The 18690-nt window shown below is 38.5% G+C and overlaps 1 long non-coding RNA gene across 5 annotated transcripts in view; it reads left to right on the top strand.

The window, feature by feature from the left end:
* The window catches only part of LOC128520147 (uncharacterized), a 102193-nt gene that overhangs the window by 53738 nt on the left and 29765 nt on the right, over positions 1 to 18690 (top strand). For all 5 annotated transcript variants that reach the window (XR_008357914.1, XR_008357915.1, XR_008357913.1 and 2 more), the window contains exon 4: positions 16323 to 16374. This is a non-coding gene — a long non-coding RNA (uncharacterized LOC128520147). The remainder of the gene's footprint in view (positions 1 to 16322; positions 16375 to 18690) is intronic.

Below are 18690 nucleotides of genomic sequence, written 5' to 3'. Positions count from 1 at the left end.
CAAAGCCAAGACAGTCTATTTAATTGTAAAATCACAATTTATTGTGTAATAATACAAGTAAGAGCATTTACACACACACACACACACACACACACAATGTGACAAGAATTCACAGGATTTGGACTAAATAGTTGAGTGGACATAATAAAACCACTTGTTAATGAGACCAAGAGACCAAGAAAAAAAAAGCCTCTGGAGGCACTGTTATGATCTGGGTTGCTTCAGTTGGTCAGTTCTAGGCTCAGCAACTTTATGTGGCAATAAAATGAAGTCAGCTGGTGACCTGAATGTACTGAATGACCAGGTTATCACATCTAAGGAGTTCTTCTTTCTCGATGGCACAGGTATATTTCATGACTCAGATTGTGAAATAGTGGTGGGAGCATGAGAATCATTTTCACACATGAACAGGCCACCACATTGTGTGCTGTAATCAAAGCTAAAGGCCGTCAATAAAACCCTAGTGTATGTGACTTCTTTTTGGCCTGGCAGTGCGTTCCACAATGTAAAGCATGTTTTTTTTTTCACTACTGTTAACCGGCCCCCAAACAACCCAGCCACACTGCAGAATGCTAGGAAACATGGGCATCGCTAGGCCATTTGTACTCAGCCCCCCTAAAAATTCTCCATAAACTTCCTACACATTGCTGGTCCCCCATCGTCCCTTTTAAATTTCATATGAAAGCGGCGGCAGACTTCGGCTCCTCCCCGTCTTTCAGCGCGGCCTTCAATTCGCCATTACAGAGGGAGAATTAAGGCAAGGTGTGTGTTTTTCGATAAATTGTTATATCTGCATCAGTGCAGTCCTTTCTCATAAATAAATTTTACAAAATGTCATGAGGTATTAATCAGTTGAATCTTCGCTGTGTTCACCCTCATCACACCAGCTGTTTCCTCTAGTGAAAATGAAGCCTTAATACACACTCTATCAACCACTAATCATGCCGTTGCTATTTTAATTGAAAAACCTAACTGTCTATGTATAAAACATTGCACTGTGCATATGGCATTAACTACCATAGAGATATGCACATAAATGATTAAACATAGTGACAGACATCATTCAGTGTGATTTACAGAGATAGAAAAATCCTTCTTTGTAATAAATATTGTATTGTATTAAATAATGTCCCAAATCGTAAAATACATTTATTAGCCTTAGAGTAGAGTTTTTGTCAATTTAGAAAAAGCTACTTCTTTAATGAATAGAAACAAAGAAAAGAATGATATTAAAAAGATGTTTTGTTTAATTACATTAAAACAATGTTTGTCTATATTAATAATTTAAATAAATAGCCTAGTAGCTATGAAATTTTAAGGGATTAAATAGAGAACCTACAAGATAACATGATAATCAAAGTTTTAATATTGTGGCGTTTTTACGCCGGAAAGAATGCTGGAGAGACAAGTGAGCTTATTTGCTGCCCAATGCAAATGGCTGGGAGTATTTTATTAGGAACACAGCAGGTATGACACGAATAGCACACACAAACACTTTCCACCATTACTAACACATCTAAAACATACACATATACCCTGGCCGAAGCCACTAACCCAAACACCTTTTCCCAACAGGGTGAACACATAACAGTCCCATCCCGCAAAGCATGATGGTTCCCCAAGCGAAACCCCGCCCACACCACAATATTTATATTTAACTGTAGATGGAAGATTTTTCAAGTCACATGAAAAAAAAAGATGTTCTATTCTTACCTGCTGCTCATTTGGAGACTTGAAATTGGACTTGGATGTGACTTGAAAAACCTTCCATCTACAGTTTTTTATTCAGTTCTACAGTTCAGTTCTCTGAAAGGGCAGCCTCTCAACACTGTGCTCCCAACATTGATTGAAGTCATTGCATCAGAAACTATTTTTCACATTTTTTATGTCTGCCAGTTTCCAACAAAAAGCAGCAGTATTGTCAAAGAATTAACAGATAAATGTTTGACATTATTGGCACCCACACAGTTTATTCCATTGTCCAGCCTCATAGGTGTGTTGTTTATATTGCTAATCAATGTAAGTTTAAAGTTATATGCTGTTTTCTGGTTACATTTTTTCTGATTGCACCTGTACATAGAAAACGGTTTATACGGTAAACAGTGTGTGTTTAAGACTCATTTAAATACTGATTCTGAACAAGCCAAATAAGTCTTAAACATCTATGGGGGCTGAGCCCCCCTTAACTGAAAATCCTAGAAACGCCCCTGCTAGGAAAATTCCATTCTCTTTCTGTAACGACACGGGTATCGCGAGGGGCAGAACCGCGCAAAAATGCTTTGCACTGTTTGAAACGGGCAGATCCGGCTGCTACCACGCGGAGTTATAAACAGGCAAATCAGCCTGGATACGCCGCACCCCTTTTCCACTGCTCTGGTTCCGTGCCGGTTCCCAATCTTGGAACCAGTGCCGCTCCACAGAAAAACATTGGTGCCGGTGCCCTAAAATAAGCACCGAACCGGCCCCTAAACTCTGCTGGTCTAGTTGCGGTAACTCGTGACATCACAAGCGGTGGGCGGAGTTAGGGAGCGTTAAAAAAATGGCGGAGACCTATTACCGTTAATTTGGAGCGCGAACGAAAAGCGTTTTTTCGGCATTTTGGACATTCGCCGAGTAAGAAAAAAGTGTATAAGGAAATATAAGAGTGTATAAGAGAAGAACTAATAGTTGCAGGCTTCACACGAACAACCGACCAAATAGTGTATAATCTAAAAAAAAACTGAAGAAAGACTTTCAGCGGTTATAAGACGTCGAATAAACTGCTTTGGGATACTAAAATACATTTTTATACTAGTTTGGAGAATAACCAGAACACTGACTTCGGCCATGGTCGTTTCTGTTTAGTGGACGTGGCCTGTTACGTATTATTATGCAGCTTCCGCTGAGCCCCTGTCTAGTATAAATGCGGGCCGGTTCTCGGTGGTTCCCAGTCCAGCACCGGCCGAGCACCAGCAGTGGAAATGAGGTATAAGGGTCCTGATACCTCGGAACTTAGTGCGATCATTCAGGTATCAGAGCCAAAAACCAAAACAAAGCTAATGAAAGAAAAGACATGACAAGACAGACAACGTGTCTTGAGGCAAAGCCTAAGCCTCTGCCTGCAGGCTATCTGGAGCTGGAAAATTTACACGACAAGAAGTAAAAGCTTTAAAAGCAGATGCTGTAAAATTCTTCAAATTAACAGATTATGCCTTTGGCGTGAGGGGAAATTACAGTTCCGCAGGCTCTGAAAACTCTTAACATTACAGTCAGTGACAGCGGGTCTGGAGCACTCTCAGGGTCAGGGATGATGTTAACCAGCACCTCTCCCCTTCTATACCCGAGCCAAGTGAAAAGGATGGCAATCAACTGAACAGATAAACTGAAATAAAATCCGAGGCAGCATTAGCTCAGGCTAGTTACTCATTTTAATGATTATTGTAATCAATATTAATTCAAAATAAGGCTGAGTAAATATTATTTTGAATTAATATCGACTACAATAATAATTACTAGCATGAGCTGATGCTGCTACTGATTTTATTCCAGATTATCTGTTCAGTTTGATTGGCATCATTTTCACTCAGGTAGATCAGGGGAGAGGTGTTGGTCATCATCAGCAGGCACTTCATCATCACCGACCTGCTGCACTTGGAGCTTACACTGATAAGTAGTATCTTACACTGACTGCATCAAGATGATCCCCACTGACCTGCTAAAATATCGTCTTTATAGTTTTATATGTTGTTTGTCTTAATGTTCTTTTCTTTGTTTTACAAATATGACCCAATATATATTTTCAGTGAATCTTTATATAAAATGCTTAAAAAGCATTTATTTCTGTATGGTTATATTTTTATACTAGTAAGTTGTGTTAAAAATAAATCTTCACATTAATGAACCAATGTATTGTAGCGATTTTCACTGCCACGCAGGAACTTGGAGAGACGAGTGAGCTACTTTGCTGCCCAATGCAAATGGCTGGGAGTAATTTATTACCCTTCAGAACGTAAACACCAAGACAATCACATCCAACCTCCATAAAACACACCTCAACCACACACACCTCTGGCCGAAGCCACTAACTTAAACACCTTTTCCCAACAGGGTGAACACAAAACAATCCCTCCCGCAAAGCATGATGGTAGCCCATCAAAACCCCGCCCACGCCACAGTATTATGATGTGGGATGTGGTGGGCTGCTGTGGGCCAGGAAGTCCAGGGCCACATTTTGGTCCCAGTCCGCCCCTGTCTGCCTGTCTAAAACGCCGGCGTGAGAGAGAGAGAGAGAAAGAGAGCGCGATACGCCTCAGTTCAGCGTGCGCTCTTAGTTAACAGTGCAAATACAGTATTAAGAAACTCGCTCTCTCCTTTAAATCCTCGGTAAGGGCACAGACCTCGAGAGAATATTAGTTTTGTTTTAGTTTCCAGAGCCCTGTCCGCTCTCGCGTAGACGGCGGAGCTCTCTTTATTTTTGTATTAGTTTTCTTTTATTTCCTTTTAAGTTCCTTAATAATCCCACTTTATCTCCAAACGGGAAGGTCTTCCCGTGCCTGTCACAAGCATTTTCACAACTCCTATTTTATTGACCCTCTCTAAAGCCCTGCGTCAGGGCTCTTTTAAACAAACATTCTTATATCTCGTGGTGCAGCTCTCTACACCGCACCACATAACACTTTCTTTTGATGTTTCTTAAATGTTTCCACTTAATGTTCCCTGCACCTTTCCCTAAAAAGTTAAACGAGGCAAAAAAAAAAAAAAATCCATTTACATGGAAGAGAAAAAAATACACAGGTAAAGATATTTAAAACAATAGCTAACAAACTCCTGTTATATTTTTATAAACAAAAATTGTAAACATTCATGCCAAAATAATGAATCTCAATCACCAAATTATATAAAACATCCCTTGTGTTTAGTATAAAGCATTATATTTCTAATATTTAGAGTACAAAATCATCAGTAATAAATCTAATCCATTCTGCATTTATACACCCCCATAAGGCCAACAGAATCAGTATACTATATTACGACAATCGGTAATTATTTAGAGATGATTTACAATTTATATTTTCTTATTAACAGCCATAGATACAACCATAAATAAGGGCGCAATTCATGTTTTTTTTAGCATAGGTTTTTTTAATGCAAAAAAATTATACGGGTTACAGTGTAAAGCAATTATATGTTTATGGTTTGATAAATTATTATAAATGATGTTTATAGTGAAATAAAGATTGGAAATCTATCTAAAGCATTGCTATATAAATAATACAAATCAACATAAATAATGCAAATCAACATAAAAAGCAGTAAAGCGGTCAGTTTAAGCTGAGTGTTTGATATAGTCATTGTTAATTTTACAACCTCCAATTTCACAGCAAATAATGCAAATCTCTTCTTTTGACCAGTCCGATGAAGTGTATTTATTATGCGTGTAAAACAGTTTAGAAACACGTTGTGTGTGGGTCTCAGCAAACGTCCCTGATAACTTTGACTTATATGACAATAGAAAGCAAGCAAGCGAGTGAGCCAACGACCGAGCCAGAATCCAGTGGATGTACAGGAATAATAAGTATATAAAAAAATAAAAAAAGTAAAATACAATTTATACAAAATATACGGAAGGGGTTTATAAATCTTGAATATGATACCGTGAAATTTTTTCATTTACATTTACGCATTTGGAAGATAACATCACCAAAAGGGCGTACAGTAATATCTGTAAATCTGTACATTTCCTAATAAAGGAAGTGAGACTTTTGTCAAGTTTACTGAATGAAACAGAATGTATTTTCCGCAATTCTTATTAAAAAAACATACAGTGTTATGAATTGTTTAGGCAGTGTTTATGTAAAACGTGCAGCGGCTGAGGTTTTCCTTTTGGCTACACTGTCTCATTTTACCACCTCATCCTTCTAGTAATGAGAGACATTTATGAGGAGTCTTAAAATCATAAGGGTAATTATTTCTGGAAGGCTTCTTGAAACAAACGATTTGTCTGTTAACAGTCAGACTCGCGAGTAAAACAGTTCACGTGTGGCTGTTTCAGGAAACGTCACTGATACTTTTGACTTAGCCTTATAGGGTAATAGGAAAAAAGAAACGTTTCACGTTGACAGTACCGCAAAATAAATATAGGTTAAATCTGCCTGTAAACCAATGACTAAAACGAGGCAAAATATATTTCTTCACACAACCGTCTCTTTAAAGATAATCGACTAAATAATATTATAGGCTATAATTCAATACAGCATCAATAATTTTGCTTAGCTTTATAATTAGACTTTTAGCTTTACCGTACAGTACAAAAATACTTCTCTCAGCACCTTGCCTGGCTCCTTAATTTCCTATTGTTTCCTCTACTAAAAGCGTCCAAATAACTCGATACTTTCATATAAATCAGATAAATTTTTGTGATTAAAAACTGATGGCCAAACACTAAAAGAGAATGATTCTTAAATTCCCTTTAATTTATTTTTTATTATTTAACTAAAGCGCTTTAATATGTCGTATTCAGTTAGTGTGTTATAAATTTTCTGACTTTTTTGTTTTCGTCAACAAAATTAGCACATGGTTGACGTGCCAATGTGTGTGTTAAATTCATCAAAATTTTATTTATATGGCGCTTTTAACAATTGTCATTGTCGCAAAGAAGCTTTACACAATCAAAAGAGCGGGCATATTAGCTGTCCATGGGCCCATAACACCTTAAAAGGTTCTCTACAACTCATTCTGCCCGCCCTCTCTCCTGATGTGCACCGGCCAATGAGAGGTTTAGAGAAAACAGTAGTTAGAAATCTGAGGCAGGAAATGTCAATGTTGCTTAGAGTCTGTTGGCTGTCTGCCGCAAAAAAAGCAGCATTATGCAGCATTATGTTTCAAACTGACATACAAGCCACAGCTTTTTACCCTTGGCTTTGCCTTCTCTTATCTGTGCATAAGCTTGGCTCTTAATTTTAAGATTATATTTGATCGTTTCTGTTATAATACAGATAAAAATCTTGATGTAAGATGGCACATAAATAGGAAAAAAACATTGCAAATATGACACCTTAGCATGTGCTTCAGCGCAAAACAACTGTACATGCAATTTCCTCTATCTCTCTGTTTCAAGCATTAAGTGCCACATTAACAGCTGGCCGTACAACCAGCTTTGAGCAGCCATTTTGTGAATACTGCCTGACTCTGAAAGTTATTCTTCTTGTCATTTATTTATTTGTTTTTCCAAAGGAGTCAATTAAAACAGATTTAAATATAAGTTGACAGTTATATTTGTGTACAATAAGTGTGCCAGGAAACAATGTATTTTTGTTGCCTCCTGGAGTCACACAGGTTGAATATGCATGCAACTCTGACCATGGAGAAAAAAAAAAAAAAACAAGCCTAAGTGGAAAAGTACAATACTGAAAACTGGAAATAAGAAACCAACCACTGGTTCAGGCAAAAAAAGAAAGAAAGAATGAAAGAGAAAAAAAGGCCTATTCCCTATACCCAGTCAGTGCCCAAACCCAAGCCACTGGATGCAGTGCCGGTCCCAAACTCGGAGTAAAACATGTGCCCGTGTAGTGCGGACTAAGTATTCCGCTGTGGCGACCCCTTGTCGGGAGCAGCCGAAAGACCAACAACAACAACTTTATACCTTTAAGCCCTATTCGGACGGGACTAGTTTTCCAAACAACGTTTGAGTTAGAACTTTTTTCAGACGACGTCTGTCATTTTATGTACGCATTCGGACGGTAGGAGTGTCTGTGTTTAACATGTGGGCGTTGCACAAGACCACATGTCCACATCTACATCCATTATTGGTGCGCAAACTTGAATACCGGCGCGCTAGAGATAGTACGGTAGTTCACGTTGACCAAAACACAAAAGAAAACGCGTTTTGGAAAAAAACATTTTCGGCAATCACAGACATTCGCATTCGGACGGGATTACATTTCTTAGAGGACATCTGTGAAACAAAAATTTCTCTAACAAACACCTGTAAAACTAGTCCTGTCCGAATAGGGCTTTAATGGGAACTAGATACAAAAGTTTGTTCAGACAAACTTTAAGTTGGCTTGAGAAAGCCGGAGATAAAAGTTTAAAAGTGTGAAAAGTTTAAAATAGTTTAAGAAGTTAAAAAAGTTAAAACAGTTTAAGTTTAAAAGGTTTAAAAGACAGACAGATAGATAGATAGATAGATAGATAGATAGATAGATAGATAGTGTCAGACAGATAGACAGTTACAGATATATAGATTGATAGATAGATTCATGATTGAGTCTATAGATAGATAAAAATAGTCAGATTACAGATAGATAGATAGATAGATAGATAGATTAGTTAGAAATAGTCAGATGATAGATAGATAGATAGATAGATAGATAGAAATAGTCAGATGATAGATAGATAGATAGATAGATAGATAGATAGATAAATCGATAGATAGATAGATAGATAGATTAGTTAGAAATAGTCAGATGATAGATAGATAGATAGATAGATAGATAGATAGATAGATAGATTAGTTAGAAATAGTCAGATGATAGATACATAGATAGATAGATAGATAGATAGATTAGTTATAAATAGTCAGATGATAGATAGATAGATAGATAGATAGATAGATAGATAGATAGATAGATAGATAAATTAGTTGAAATAGTCAGATGATAGATAGATAGATAGATAGATAGATAGATAGATTAGTTAAAATAGTCAGATGATAGATAGATTAGAAAAGTTAGATAAGTTTGAATAAGTTAAAATGTGTTAGAAATAGTACATAGAAGGGAAGTCTATAGATAGATAGAAATAATCAGATTACAGATAGATAGATAGATATATAGATAGATAGATGAGTTTGAATGAGTTTGAATGGGTTAGAAATAGAAGAGAAGTTTGATTGAGTCTAATTGGCATTAACAAGTCGGTGGTGTGGGGGATGGGTCGTGCATGCGCACGCACACTCTTCTGTGACAGACACAGAAAACCGCAAACTGTAATAATTAAGCTCTCAAACAAACGCTTCCCAACCGAGAACCGTAGGTCCGATCGCAAAAATTCTTTCACCGTAAGTGGCAGGAACTTCCTGACTACGACATATTGAATCCTCATGCCCGTAGAGTGTATTATATTGACGTGGTGACAGTGTAAAGACACCCTCCGATTCACACTCTGTGAATATGGCAGTTGACAGTGGCACGCATGGTGAAAAATCAAAATTTTCATCAAACTTAAACTGCTCTCGTGAAGCAACCGTGAAAGTTATCAAAACATGGACCCAATCCGTAAAAGTCCAAAGTCTTGTGACCCGTTTAAACTTTGAATGATGTTTCTACGACGAATTATGGCCGAACGGTAAGCTTTCAAAGTGACCCATGTTTTCACCCTTTTTCGGGCCATTTCCCATTGAAATGAATAGGGGAAAATGGGGTGGTTATTTGGGAATTTCGGGAAAACCGTGCGACGGATCCCTACCAAAAGTCATAGCACACCATTCCCGAAAAAGGCGCACGGTTTGACACCTCACTCATGGCACTCGGGCAAAGTTAGTCTCAATGTTAAGTCTGTGGGGGGTTAATTGCCCCCTGCGAGGGCAATTGATCACTCACCCCTTAGAAATGTCACAGCACCCCATTCCCGAATAAGGCGCTCGGTTTGACACCTCACTCATGGGACTCGGTCAAAGTTGGTTTTAATGTTAAGTCTGTGGGTGGTTAATTGCCCCCTGCGGGGGCAATTAACCACCCACCCCTTAGAAGAGTCACGGCAACCCATTCCCGAATAGGGCGCACAGTTTGACACCTCACTCATGGGATTCGGTTAATGTTGGTCTTAATGTTAAGTCTGTGGGTGGTTAATTGCCCCCTGCGGGGGCAATTAACCACCCACCCCTTAGAAGAGTCACGGCACCCCATTCCCGAATAAGGCGCACGGTTTGACACCTCATTTGTTGGTTTACGATGAACGGTGCGGAACCAGTTATAATTCGCTAAAATCCCCATTATAAGTCAATGGAACGGTTAATTGCCCCCTGCGGGGGCAATTAACTGCCCACCCCTTAGGAAAGTCATAGAAAAATTCTTCCCAAATATTCTGCACGCTTTGACACCTCACTCATGGGTCTACGATAAATGGTGCGGGACTAGTTCATCGCCAAAATCCCCATTATATGTCAATGGGGCAAATTGGGGACCTCTCTTGCCCCGGGGGTAAAACTTATACCCTTGTGCATGGTATCTTTTGACAAAGGCTGCAAACATCTTCAAATAGGGTTAATTTAACGTTTCTACAAAGTTCCCTCTCTGCGCAACAAACCGTCAAAATTCGTCTCAATGTTAAGTCAATGGGATTTTTGGGCCGGTTAATTGCCCCTGCGGGGCAATTAGTAAGTCCGATCAGTTAGAAAAGATATAGCACACCCCGTGAGATCAGTTTGAAGGTCTGGGCCGAGTTTGGAGTTAGTGGAGTTAAAGCTCTAGGAGGAGATAGAGTTTATAAATTTAGTCTCGGAATAATAATAATAATAATAATAACTAGATACAAAAGTTTGTTTAGACAAACTTTAAGTTGGCTTGAGAAAGCCGGAGATGGAAGTTTAAAAGTGTGAAAAGTTTAAAATAGTTTAAGAAGTTAAAAAAGTTAAAACAGTTTAAGTTTAAAAGGTTTAAAAGACAGATAGATAGATAGATAGATAGATAGATAGATAGATAGTGTCAGACAGATAGACAGTTACAGATATATAGATTGATAGATAGAAAAAAAATAGATTGATAGATAGATAGATTCATGATTGAGTCTATAGATAGATAGAAATAGTCAGATTACAGATAGATAGATAGATAGATAGATAGATAGATAGATAGATAGATAGATTAGTTAGAAATAGTCAGATGATAGATACATAGATACATAGATAGATTAGTTAGAAATAGTCAGATGATAGAAAGATAGATAGATAGATAGATAAATAGATAGATTAGTTATAAATAGTCAGATGATAGATAGATAGATAGATAGATAGATAGATAGATAGATTAGTTAGAAATAGTCAGATGATAGATACATAGCTAGATAGATAGATTAGTTAGAAATAGTCCGATGATAGATAGATACATAGATAGATAGATAGATAGATAGATAGATAGATAGATAGATAAATAGATAGATAGATTAGTTATAAATAGTCAGATGATAGATAGATAGATAGATAGATAGATAGATAGATACATAGATAGATTAGTTAAAATAGTCAGATGATAGATAGATTAGAAAAGTTAGATAAGTTTGAATGAGTTAAAATGTGTTAGAAAGAGTACATGGAAGGGAAGTCTATAGATAGATAGAAATAATCAGATTACAGATAGATAGATAGATAGATAGATAGATAGATAGATAGATAGATAGATGAGTTTGAATGGGTTAGAAATAGTACATAGAAGAGAAGTTTGATTGAGTCTAATTGGCATTAGCAAGTCGGTGGTGTGGGGGATGGGTCGTGCATGCGCACGCACACTCTTCTGTGACAGACACAGAGAACCGCAAACTGTAATAATTAAGCTCTCAAACAAACGCTTCCCAACCGAGAACCGTAGGTCCGATCGCAAAAATTCTTTCACCGTGAGTGGCAGGAACTTCCTGACTACGACATATTGAATCCTCATGCCCGTAGAGTATATTATATTGACGTGGTGACAGTGTAAAGACACCCTCCGATTCACACTCTGTGAATATGGCAGTTGACAGTGGCACGCATGGTGAAAAATCAAAATTTTCATCAAACTTAAACTGCTCTCGTGAAGCAACCGTGAAAGTTATCAAAACATGGACCCAATCCGTAAAAGTCCAAAGTCTTGTGACCCGTTTAAACTTTGAATGATGTTTCTACGACAAATTATGGCCGAACGGTAAGCTTTCAAAGTGACCCATGTTTTCACCCTTTTTCGGGCAATTTCCCATTGAAATGAATAGGGGAAAATGGGGTGGTTATTTGGGAATTTCGGGAAAACCGTGCGACGGATCCCTACCAAAAGTCATAGCACACCATTCCCGAAAAAGGCGCACGGTTTGACACCTCACTCATGGCACTCGGGCAAAGTTAGTCTCAATGTTAAGTCTGTGGGGGGTTAATTGCCCCCTGCGAGGGCAATTGATCACCCACCCCTTAGAAAAGTCACAGCACCCCATTCCCGAATAAGGCGCACGGTTTGACACCTCACTCATGGGTTTCGGTCAAAGTTGGTTTTAATGTTAATTCTGTGGGTGGTTAATTGCCCCCTGCGGGGGCAATTAACCACCCACCCCTTAGAAGAGTCACAGCATCCGATCCCCGAATAAGGCGCACGATTTAACACCTCACTCATGGGACTCGGGCAATGTTGGTCTCAATGTTAAGTCTGTGGGTGGTTAATTGCCCCCTGCGGGGGCAATTAACCACCCACCCCTTCAAACAGTCACAGCACCCCATTCCCGAATAAGGCGCATGGTTTGACACCTTACTCATGGGTTTCGGTCAAAGTTGGTTTTAATGTTAATTCTGTGGGTGGTTAATTGCCCCCTGCGGGGGCAATTAACCACCCACCCCTTAGAAGAGTCACAGCACCCGATCCCCGAATAAGGCGCACGGTTTAACACCTCACTCATGGGACTCGGGCAATGTTGGTCTCAATGTTAAGTCTGTGGGTGGTTAATTGCCCCCTGCGGGGGCAATTAACCACCCACCCCTTAGAAGAGTCACAGCACCCGATCCCCGAATAAGGCGCACGGTTTGACACCTCACTCATGGGACTCGGGCAAAGTTGGTCTCAATGTTAAGTCTGTGGGTGGTTAATTGCCCCCTGCGGGGGCAATTAACCACCCACCCCTTAGAAGAGTCACGGCACACCTTTCCCGAATAGGGCGCACGGTTTGACACCTCACTCATGGGATTCGGTTAATGCTGGTCTCAATGTTAAGTCTGTGGGTGGTTAATTGCCCCCTGCGGGGGCAATTAACCACCCACCCTTTAGAAGAGTCACAGCACCCGATCCCCGAATAAGGCGCACGGTTTAACACCTCACTCATGGGACTCGGGCAATGTTGGTCTCAATGTTAAGTCTGTGGGTGGTTAATTGCCCCCTGCGGGGGCAATTAACCACCCACCCCTTAGAAAGGTCACAGCACCAAATTCCCGAATAAGGCGCACGGTTTGACACCTCATTTTTTGGTTTACGATGAACGGTGCGGGACCAGTTATAATTCGCTAAAATCCCCATTATAAGTCAATGGGACGGTTAATTGCCCCCTGCGGGGGCAATTAACCGCCCACCCCTTAGTAAAGTCATAGAAAAATTCTTCCCGAATATTCTGCACGCTTTGACACCTCACTCATGGGTCTACGATAAATGGTGCGGGACTAGTTCATCGCCAAAATCCCCATTATATGTCAATGGGGCAAATTGGGGACCTCTCTTGCCCCGGGGGTAAAACTTATACCCTTGTGCATGGTATCTTTTGACAAAGGCTGCAAACATCTTCAAATAGGGTTAATTTAACGTTTCTACAAAATTCCCTCTCTGCGCAACAAACCGTCAAAATTCTCTCAATGTTAAGTAAATGGGATTTTTAGGGCGGTTAATTGCCCCTGCGGGGCAATTAGTAAGTCCGATCAGTTAGAAAAGATATAGCACACCCCGTGAGATCAGTCTGAAGGTCTGGGCCGAGTTTGGAGTTAGTGGAGTTAAAGCTCTAGGAGGAGATAGTGTTTACAAATTTAGTCTCAGAATAATAATAATAATAATAATAAGTTTAAGTCGGATATCAGTAAGTTGGCTTTCTCAAGCCAACTTAATAATAATAATAATAATAAGTTTAAGTCGGATATCAGTAAGTTGGCTTTCTCAAGCCAACTTAATAAATAAACTTTATGGATTTCAGCTATGTTTATTCCTTAATGCGTTTTTTCCTGGTATGTTGTGGTCCTCCTTATCTTGATCACATAATCATTTAATTATTTTGTTTTTTATCATTACAGCCCTGCTTAACTGAGCTTTCTCATCCAGCAGTGGCAGTACTATTTCCTAGTGAAATCTTATTCACTTGTAAGTCAAATGACTATTTTTCTTTTTTTTTTTGTCCAGACTACCACTGCACCTGTATCCAGCCCTGTTTACTGGCATTGAAAACTGGACTGTAGTTCATGAATGCAATAAACATCCATTGTGATGTTCCCTGTGTAAGAGATGCAATTTAAGGAAAAAATACTTGAACTGCTTAAAGAAAGATACTTGAACTGCTTTGACCTTATATAATTTGCATGCTTTACTCAGCTTTTTGGGCTGAGAAGAGGTGTGGCTAGGTTTGTGGTTGCTGGTACTTTCCAGCCTTTCCTCATAGACAAAGATAATGTACTAATGCCTAGAGGCATGAAGGGCTACACAACATAATTACCAGTTTAAAATCACCACTCAGTGTTAATTTTAGAATTTTGTCTAATGGGATGTATCGGGTTAAATGTTTTTGCACGGATGGCACCACAGACACGAGGCGAGGTCTTACGGGAAAAGGGTCATTTTATTAAGAATAAAGGGGGGAGGAAGAGGGTTTAAGTATGGAGGATGCACGCTCGCTGACGACGACCTCTCCCGCTGACATGAGCCAAGACCGGCCCATCCCAGCTCTCTCTGTGCGCGGCCACAGGCGGGAGTCCCTTTCTGGCGTTCAACGGTTGTGCGGCTTTCCCAGCTGGGATCAGGGGCCCTAACGCGATCCGCTCGGCAGCCTTTTCCTTTTCGACGGCCGGGATGCGAAGGCGGGCTCTGAGCGAGAGTGAAGGTGTCGTGTGAGCTCGAGCAGTTCTTTTCATGCGCTGTCATCATCGCGGAGATCAAAGGGCGGCATTTCGGTCTCGCCTTTAAAGTCTCGCGGGCGCCCCGCTTCTGCACTTTCCTTATAATTCCACCGCACAACACTATGTTTCCGAACCCCCGGACTAAACTCCGCGCCTCGCTTTTATAACGTAGAGAAAGCTCAAGCTCTATTAATATTAATTATCGCCATCCGGCCCGAACCGCCGACGTAGGAAGCATACGGAGTGAGCGAGGATGGACAGATTGAGGCGAACGCTCATCACAGGCGCACGCCGTGACATGGGACATACATAAACACGGTGGGGTGTTACTTTAACCGTCTGTGTATAAAGTTATCACAGGTAATTTTCATGTGCAATGTTGGATCAAATGGCAGAGCTTATTTCAACAGTTCCGATGTGGATCATTGTTGCCTTGATTACGATATCTTTAAGCCGATCATACAGTGTAAAGCAGCAATGTAAAGTAATATAAAATGGACCCTTCTCAACCTATTCAAAAGATCTGATGCTGATTCACATTTTTCTGTACACACTTTTACTAACTTACTTTTAGAGAATAATCCTAGTGTCTAATAACAAAAAGACATTAGTTATGCTGGACCGCACACCCTAATACCTTTAAAACTCACCATTTAAGGGGAAAATCCGTATATATATATATATATATATATATATATATATATATTATTATTATTTTTTCTCATCAACATGCTTTACAACTTAATCTGTTGCCTCTTTTCAATTAACCATAGTCCAGGTGAACACTTTCTTTGAGAAATTTCTCCCTAAATGTATTAGTTTTACTGGTCTTACAGCAGATTTGGCAAAATGTTGGTTGCCTTGCACAGAAGGATATGTGTTGGAGGAGCGAAATAACTGGTAAAAATAAACAAAAAATTATAATCTGTGGATAATAAATATTGTTTTGTGGAGCTGTTCTATAATGTCATGCCTGCAGCAACATCACAGCCATGCTGATATCCAGCACATCAGCACTTACTCTCAAGTTTTAGCCACATTCTCCTCTGGTGTAGGTTAATGGAATGGAGATTATTACCACAAGACACTTTAATATCTTGACTTCTACAGGTCACAGCAGTAGGAAATAGGAAATTAAGAAATGAAAAGGAATTAAAATATGGTTTAAAATATTGCCAACATTTTCGGCAAGAAGAGAAATACAGAAGGAGAAGTAGGCAGCAGAGACCAGGAGAGACGGGGAACCACAAAATAATTGATATTAACAAAAATAAAGGTGCAACTGAATCAGAGCAACAAGACAGAAGCAGAGAGAGCCAGAGAGACAACTGTAGTTCAAGTAAGACTAAATAGTATGATTTTATTTTCTGTTCTATAAATTCCAGGTCAGTACGACACAATTTTAGAAAGTAAAATAACATTTTTAATTTAATGGGAGATGACAAAAAATGTAAAATATCAAAATATCAAAGTTATCAATACATGCATGCTACATTTTAAAAAACGTTTTCCAAAAAATGTTTTCTAGATTCGCCACTGGTAGGGGCATGGAGCATATGCCAGCGAACTCACGTCAAAAGGTAAGGGATACACTGCCAACCCAACACAGGGCACTAGCACCAATTTTCACAGTATGGGCGATTAAAAAATGGCTATCAGTCTAAAATGCATGTCTTTGGACAGTGAGAGAAAACTGAAGTACCTAGGGGGAAAAAACACAAGCCACAGGAAAACCATAGATATGCCACAGACTGAGAGTGGAGGTTAGATTTAAACCCTCCAGCTTAGAGGGGTGCCCTAGTAAAATAAAAAAAAATGCTAAGTATACTAAATCCTAGCATGCCAAAGCATACTTAAATGTACTTGCAGCCAGACTAATGACTAGTATAGGCTACTTGAAGTTTGCTATTTTGGAACAACTAATTTTGTACTAAGTGTATTCAAGTTGTAATTAAATTGTACAAAAGCACAGTTTTAAGTGTATTAAGTATACTTTTGTGTGCTAAAATGGAATAACTTTAAGTATACTTAGTACACTTAAAGTATATGGCTGTGTGTGTACTAACATACATATCTGACAGTAATTAATGAAATGTAAGTATATATTTAATGTATTATAAGTACATTATAGCTATTTTTTACTGTATTACAAAAACATGATTGATATACTATGAGTATATTCTTATTACAGCAGTAGCTGTTATACTTCTGGACAATTACAAATACTAAAAAAGTACACTTTGTGGTTAATACAAATATACTTTATTGTATCATACAGTACACACAACTTTCTATACTACATTATTGCAAATGTATTAACAGTACACTAAAAGTATTTAGGATAATTTCAAATGCTAAATGCATTTTCTACACTATAACATGTTTTTGAAACACATTACATCAGTAAATATGAGGCAGATTTTATTCATGCGTTCAACAGATTTAATTTGCACAAGGTTACAAAAAAGCACTACTAAAATTTATTCGTGTTCAACAAAAGTCAAGTTGTCTTACAAACACAAATTAAATTTAAAATGTTGTGTGAACAAAGACAGACATTAGTATTAGAATATACAGGTACAGTATTAGTTCAAACCTGGTGTGTTGATTCTAGCTGTAACACAGAGACTGAAAACAGGCCGAGAGTTACAGAGCATTATACCACAAGCAAAGTACATAAGATTTAGCAATAACACATTAGACAATACATTCTATAGCTTAAACTATGTACTTAATTTTAAACTACCTAACAAAAACCATAAAATTTACCTTGCGTCGATGAAAATAAAATAATAACGATACCAACGAACGCACGCAACGATGCAGCTTCCAGCCATTAATTCAAACTAGAAGCGGAGGCCTGGGGAGCAGACAGTCCGAATCTGCCCGCCTCCCGCTTCCGATTGGCTGCTGTCGCGCTGATGAGCTATATCACTGCTGCAGTTCGTGCAAGTGTCGCTTTATGACAGTGAGCGCATAGAAGAAAGTTTAAACACAAATGATCTTGAACGTGCAGAAGTGATTTTCAGCGCACAAAAACAAGTTTGAGAGCGCGCTGCTGAGAGAGAGAGAGAGAGAGAGAGAGAGAGATTCAGCGTGCAAAAACGAGTCTAAAAGCGCGCGCGCACGAGAGAGTAGTGCACTAAATATAAGTACATATGAATAAGTACATTTAAATTTAGCTGTAATAATAATAATGTGTTTAATATACAGAGACTACCGTATATAAAAAATTGTATTCTAATGTATACTTTCTGTACATTTGTACAATGATTATTTCGAGCATATTTAAAAAGAAAATATACCAAAATTACATTGAAAAATAAGGTTAAATAAGTATACTTTGGAAATTAAACAAAACTTTCATTTAAAGTATATTTTCCAATAATATTTTTTTGGAAAGTGTACTATAATACAATTATTTTGAAGTCTAATTCCAAAATTTAGTAAAAGCATGATGTTAGTATACTTTTTATATATTAACTGATGGTACAATTTTTTGTTAGTATATTTGCAGTGTACTATCGAGGATTTAAATATATTTGTAATACATTAAAGTGTATTTTTTTTCACTCGGGTGAGGCAACAGTGATAAGCCCCAAGCAACTTTGCTGTCATCGCTCCAAGCTTACATGACCCTATGCAGAATAAGCAGTATGTAAAATGTTTGTCCTATACCCCTGTCATCTTAGGCACTCTCAGTGGTGATTAAGGGATAATGATTTCTAATACAAGTAGTGGTACCTATATGAAACTATCTGATATGATCTAATTCCATAATATTTCGCCATCATTACGTAAAATAACTCGGTTGGGCATTTCCAAAATTTGCAAAAGTGCATTCCTGATATGTAATTATTTTCTTCTCTAGCAGACCAAAGAAAACCATAATCTTA

This window comes from Clarias gariepinus, chromosome 4, assembly GCF_024256425.1.
Source record: "Clarias gariepinus isolate MV-2021 ecotype Netherlands chromosome 4, CGAR_prim_01v2, whole genome shotgun sequence".
In the NCBI taxonomy this organism is placed as follows: domain Eukaryota; kingdom Metazoa; phylum Chordata; class Actinopteri; order Siluriformes; family Clariidae; genus Clarias; species Clarias gariepinus.
Note: the sequence above shows the minus strand (reverse complement) of the source record. Positions and strands in the feature narration are given on the sequence as shown.